The sequence below is a fragment of the Chrysochloris asiatica genome, unplaced genomic scaffold, assembly GCF_000296735.1.
Source record: "Chrysochloris asiatica unplaced genomic scaffold, ChrAsi1.0 scaffold00397, whole genome shotgun sequence".
Taxonomy (NCBI): domain Eukaryota; kingdom Metazoa; phylum Chordata; class Mammalia; order Afrosoricida; family Chrysochloridae; genus Chrysochloris; species Chrysochloris asiatica.
The window spans coordinates 1,148,127-1,155,215 of record NW_006408915.1 but is presented as its reverse complement, the minus strand read 5'-3'; positions in this window follow the sequence as shown (position 1 = coordinate 1,155,215).

Sequence of the window (7,089 nt, the reverse complement as noted above, 5' to 3'; positions counted from 1 at the left end):
TGATCTCCAGCATGTTTCACCAAGGTCATATTTTCCCAATACTGATCATACTTGTTTGTTTCCAAACTTTGCATTCCAATGTCCAGTATTTATGAATACATCTTGATTGCATGTTTGGTCAATTTCAGACTGAAGAAGTTGGTATGATTCTTTAATTTCATCATCACTGGCTTCAGTGGTTGGTGCTTAAATTTGAATAGCGGTATTAACTGGTCTTCCTTGTAGGCGTATGGATCTTATCCTATCACAGTGTTGTACTTCTAGACAGATCTTGATACGTTCTTTTTGGTGATGAATGTGACACAATTCCTCTTCAAATTGTAATTCCTGGCATAGTAAATCATGTGATTATCAGATTCAAAATGGCCAGTATCAGTCCATTTCAGCTTTCTAATGCCTAGGATACTGATATTTATGCATTCTATTTAATTTTTAACAATTTCCAGCTTCCTAGATTCACACCTCATACTTTCCATGTTCTTATTATTAATGGATGTTTACGGCTGTTTCTCTTCATTTTAAGTTGTGCCCCATCAGCAAATGAAGGTCATAAAAGCTTTACTCCATTCATGGCATCACCTCAACTAAATTTTGTAGAGGCAGCTCTTCCACAAACTTTTTTGTGTCTTCCAACCTTTTGGCACTATATCTGACAATATTCTTGTTCTCTTCATTGTGTTTCAATATTCAATATTCTGATGCTGACAGTGTTCCACTGCTATTCATAAGGTTTTCAGTGACTTATGAATAGCATTCAGAAGTAGTCTGTCTTCATGAAGAAGCTCAGCTAAAACATGTCCACCATGTGTGGCCCTGCTGGTATTTAAAATACCTGTGGCATAGCTTCCAGAATCACAGCAACACACAAGCCACCAGAGTACGACAAACTGAGAGATGAGTGGTGGGCTTATGGAAGTAGTAGTCAAAAACATTGAACAAATCTGCAAAAAACCTCTTTAAAGTGCTAAAGAAAGGATGTCACTTTAAGGTCTAAGGTACACCTAACCCAAGACATGGTATTTCCAGTAACCTCTCTGGTAGTGTAGTGGTTACGAATCGGGCTGAGAACCTTAAGGCCAGCAGTTCGAAACTACCAGCCGTTCCGTGGGAGAAAGATGAGGCTTTCTGCTCCCGTAAATATTTACAGCCTCGGAAACCCTGTACAGGGTCGCTATGGGTTGGAACCGACTCGAAGGCACTTAACAACAACAACAACAACAACAACATATGGATATAATAGTTAGACAATGTATAAGGAAGACTAAAGGAAAAGTGATGCAGTTGAATTAAGTTGTTGGTAAAGAATACTGCAAGGTCCATGTGAGGAAAATGCAGAACTGTGCCATGTTTCATTCTGTTGTGCATAGGATCACTATGAGTTAATCAACTCAAGAGTACCTAACAATAACATCAGCTATTATTTTCTTCAGCCTTCTCCCTTCTATTTTTAACAAACCCTATCTATGTTCTACCACGACCAACCACAGTTCTTCCCCAGGGAATTTCAGTAAAGTTATGTTGAAGGTTGTTCCGTGTGCATGGGGTCTTCTGGAAGAATGTGGCTCTTAGCTAGCGGGGAGTCATATTCCCCATTTTACGGAGATTCCCTTCTATAGAAGAAGAGACTGTAGACAATCCTCAGACAAGCTGTAGACAAGCTAAGGAAGAGAGGAGGAAAGGGTTACATCATTCAAATGATTCATCCTCACAATCTTAACCCAATACTTCTCAGACACTTGAGCCAATAATTTTCTGCTTCAGTTAATTTGCATTACTTTCTGTCTCTAGAAATTAAAATAATAAATTTAGCCTTGGACAAAGATCTTCTGATCAGTTTAGATCCCATGAGCACAAACAAACAGAAATGAGATAGCATATCCCTTAGGACCTTGAGATGATTTTAGAGTGTCGGATATTTTAACTCATTTCATCCTTACCACAGTCCTGTGTTTGATACTGCTGCTTTACCTGTGTTACCAAGGCCATGAAGGTAGGAAGCAACAGAGGGGTGCTGGGAGTTGGCAGTGCCGCCCCTGAGACCTACCTGAGCTTCCCACTCAGTGCTGTCCTCTGGAGTCCCTGAGCATGGCCCTTGAGGAACTCAGAATGAGCAGTTCTGAAACTGTGACTGATCAAGACCAGCTCTCTGCAGATCACTCAGCAGAGGGCCAGGGCTCAGGGGAAAAGCACTCCTAGAAATGCCGTTCATACTGCGGGTGGTACTATCTTTTTGTTGTCTGATGACCCTTATACTTTCACGTTTCCTTTCATTGAGATATTGAATCCCCTGAAGTTGCCAGAATGTGTTTGACTTGTTGTCCAAAACACCCATTTGATACAGAAGAATTTTGTACTGCTTCTCTAAAGAATAAAAACATGTCCCATGAAGACAATTTCCTTCCTGCTCCTGGCCACTCTGCTACTCACCTACCAAAGACAACTTTAGGCACAATTCTATCTGCTCTTAATAATCAGGGCTTTTAATTGGTTCAGTCATGGCTGACACAGCAAAGTCAGAACAGACCTGAATTTGTAAAATATAAATGTGGATGTACAAGAACAATAACTGAAAGGGGGAAAATTTCAAGTCAAAGCCCTGGAATGAGAGATTCAGAGTAAGAGGAGCCTGTGCATGTGGTTGCATTATTTCCTGGGCAGTACAGAGTGACACATTCAAAGCAATAGTGTTAGCTGCCATTTTTAAGCTAGGCACCATTGTTTCTATTTCATTCAGTGTATTTATTATGTAGCATGCAGGGACCCTGCTGGTAATGTGGGTTAGGTGTTAGACTGCTAAACATAAGGTTGGTGGTTCAAATCCACTAGCTGCTCTGTGGGAGAAAGAGGCTGTCTGCTCCTGCTAAGATTTATAGTTTCAGAAATCCTGTATAGTCACAACTGGCTCATTGGAAATTGGTTTGATTTTGAGACTTTGGATGCAATGTACATGTTGCTCTTGTTTTCTAAGAGGAAGATTATGTTTCTAGCAGGGTGTTGAGTCCTAACTTTTCCTGTCCCAGTTATCATTCAGGTATACCTACATTTTATAAATTTGAGTCCATTCCAATGTCAGTTTGTTGGCCATAACTGAACTGGAAAGAACTTATTTGAAGCCCTAATTAAAATATTTTCCATAACAATGTTCTCTGAAAAATTATGTCTGGTCCTCTGCTAGTTGTACATTTGAAGCAAGCAAAGATGATAATAAAGCTAAGAATGAAATTCCATGAAAACAGAAAGAAAAACTAGCAGATGTTTTGTTTGCATTCCTACTGTACAACAAAATGCATTGTAGTATATGTCTGAGAACTCTCACCAGAGCTGCAGAAATCGTTTCAAAATAGGAAACATGGTTTCATGAAGAAATCACTCTGCTTCTCTGTCTAACAAGATGGAAGCCTGATGTTCTTATATTAAACACAACAGTATGATTGGTTGGCAGTGATAAGTAAGAAATGTTCTAGAAAACAATGGAGAGCATGTGAAATGCTGGATCCCGTTAATGAATTTATTGTGAATCATATTTTTTCTTGCTCCAATCTACCTTCAAACTGTTTTTAAAAAACAAGTTATAATTTTAGAAGATTTCAAAAAAAAATTTTTTTTAAATCCAGATATGATCTCCAAACCTTTCTTTAGTAACACATAAATTGCTGTTGAAGCACTTTGGAAAATCTGAGATGGTATTTCTGACAAAATCCACCCATAAGAGTTAAAAGGGAAGAAGAAGCCATTAAAGAACAGAGTCGTTTTTAAATGTTTTTGTGCTTTCAAAAGCCTAAAATTGTATAAGTAACTTTAAAAATAATAGTCTAAAGCTTAGTAGTTATCCACTATGTAAGCAAATTGAAAACTTTTTAAGCCCAGTTATGAGCTCATTTAATATCCTTCTGCACTCAGCAGTTTCTAAGAATCATGTCGTTGTTGCTGTTAAGTGCCTTCAAGTTAGTTCTGACTCGTAGAAACCCTGTATAAGGTTTCTGAGTAACAGTTGGTGAGTTTGAACTGCCAACCTTGCAGTTCAAACCAATCTTGCGGTCCAGTGCTTATCCAAGGAGCCACACCAGGATCATAAATTTCCAAAATAAAGAACCACATTAAGTTGCGGTTCATACCCACAACCAAGAATTTCAGGGACCCTTCATCAGCTATCGCTTATAAATATTCTGTTCATTATACAAAAAAGAGATACATTTGTAGACTCTTTGTTGATTAATGTCTATGAAGACAGGTTACCTACCTAACTTTATATGGTATCATATAGCTGTTGTACGTTGTTGAGATGACAGTTGTCTGAATACTTTCTCCCTGAAACCTGACACCTGGAATGTTTATATGTTGGTTCAGAGGCCCCGGTCCACCTGGAATCCCTAAGCATCTAGAAGGCTGCCCCTGCTAATGGTCACAGGTTCATAAAATAAACATTGGATTAAGAATCATACATTCAGATTATATCTACAGGTAGTCCCTGACTTAAGGCAGGCCTCCCTTGCAACAATGTTGTCATAAATTGCCTCTGACATAGTCAAATGCTTTGGTTTTTTCTTTTTAGTTTTCATTATTAATGCTTTTTATTATCAGTATCTTTATAAATCCCCTCTTTATTTGTCTTTGGTGGTTGGAAACATCACATAGAAACTTACAAATACATTTCAATAATCCATGTTCATATAAGTTGCAAAAAAATCAGCATCCAATAAGTGATATTGCTGATCCCTTATCTATAATATATAGATCTAGAAATTATGGGGTGGACATGGGAGTGACTCCATTCACTGTTACCTCTAGTGATTGACTAGCAAACATTTTGTTTCCTATCTCTACAATTTTAGGCCTTGTTGGTAGAGAGGCCTTGGTTTCAAAAGAAGGAAAGCTTTCACTAGAGGACACAACATAATCCTGTTGAAATGGAAGGGGAGACTGCCACCTAGCCACTTTGCCAGTGAATTAACAGGCTGAGATTACTCTACTAGTAGAATGACTGATTTTGTGGGTAGAAGAACATTGTGTATAGTGCAGGAGATTCTTTAGATTATCTCTTAATATCCCATGTCCTCTGATTAAAGTTAATGGAAAGCTGAATAACTCAAGCTAGGCAGAATTACTTATAACCCAGACCTTTCAGGAGTGATAAAGAAAAAAAAGAAAATAAAGTCATACAAATAAGTGTGAAACATGCTGGTGTGGAGCTGCAGGATAATGCACTGGATCACAAGGTCAGTTTGAACTGCAAGGTCAGCAGTTCAAACCCACCAGCTGCTCCTCAAAAAACCCATACAGGGCCACTATGAGTCAGAACTGACTCAATGAAGCTTAACAACAACACTTAACAAATAACCTTTTATACAATTTAATTCCACATGCATGAGAGTATAAAGCACCTAATTTGGGCAAGGCACTGGCTAGGTGCTGGGTTTGAGGTGGAAATACAAAATTCAACAAAACACAATCCTTGCCCTTAAAGTTTCTGATCTAGTAACAGCATATATAAAAATGAATTATGTGAAGTATAAACAAACCCACAGCTGTCTAGTCTATTCTGACTCAGTGACCCTATAGGATAGAGCAGATCTGTCCTAGAGGTTTTCCAAGGCAAAAGTCTTCACAGAAGCAGATTGCCACATTGTTTGCTCTCCTGTAGAGTGACTGGTGAGTTTGAACTGCCAAACTTTTGGTTAGCAGTCAAGGGCTTATTCAAAGTGCTACTAAAAATGTGCAGGGAGGGTGTGGTCTAAATTCCCAACAAGTGATTGAGTGGGACCATGCAAATAAGGTATATAGGACTCTAAGGCTAGGATTTGTTGGTTTTGCCATCCAGCTAGGTTTGAAAGGGACCATCTCAGAAGCAGGAATGGAAGATCCCAGGATACTCAAGAAGAAAGCACATGAGTGGAGTGTGAGATCCCTACCTAGAAAAGTGGCAACAACAGAGGTAATGGCAGAGGTGGTGACATGAAGAGACAAAGCTCTAGGCCCATTGACTGGGACATATGCCAAAGGGGCCACATGGCTGAGAAAGCAGGTCTGCAGTATGGCAGAAAAGAAGTGTTCCTGACTGGGGAGCTCCACGCTTTCTGATCCTAAATTGTACCCTACTCACTTCCCTAATAATCCCCATAATGGTATTGTTAGGAGTTCTGTGTGCACATTGCAGTGGATTATCGAACCCAGATGTAAAGCAGACAGAAGTGTGTGTGTGGGGGGGGGGGGGGGGAGAATTGGTATCAGAATAGGGTCAAGAAGGTTGTAGGGTGGAAGCATGTTTTATCTCTGTTTTATAGGAATCAGCCTTGGGCTGATTTCAAGTTTGAATCTCTTATCCCCTTGTGAAGTCAGGGGAAGTCAGACATGGTTCCCATGTGGTTTTTCCAGAGGGGAGCTTACTTTTTGTTAGAAGCTAAAATCTGGACCCACTGAAATTTTAGTGGTGTGGCAGGGCATTGGTATGAGAAAACAAAACAAAACAAACTCATGTTATCTAAAGTTGTCTCTACAATAGTCCAGTTCCTCTACAACTTCTAATGTGTGAAAGGGAATGGGCATTCAAAACAAAATTATTTTAAGTAGAAAACTTGAACAGACCTATAACAAAAGAAGAAATTGATCAGGTCATCACAAAACTCTCAACAACAGCAAAAAAATCCAGACCCAGATGGGTGAATTTTACCAAACTTCAGAGAAAACCTGACACTAACTCTATTCAAACTATCCCAGAATACAGAAAAGGATGGAAAACTTCCTAATACATTCTAAGAAGCAAGCATAATCCTCAGGCCAAAACCAAGGAAGAACATCATTTAAAAAGAAAATTATAGACCAGTATCCCTCATGACAGAGCACAGCCTTTGGTATGGATTACATCTCAATGTAAAGAAAACAAAAATCCTCACCACTGGAGCCATAATCAACATTCTTATCAATGGAGAAAAGATTGAAGTTGTCAGGGACTTCATTCTTCTTGGATCAACTATCAACACTCACAGAAGCAACAGTCAACAAATCAAATGACGTATTGCATTAGGCAAATGTGCTACACAAGACCTTTATAAAATGTTGAAGAGCAAAGATGTCAGCTTGAGGACTAAGGTG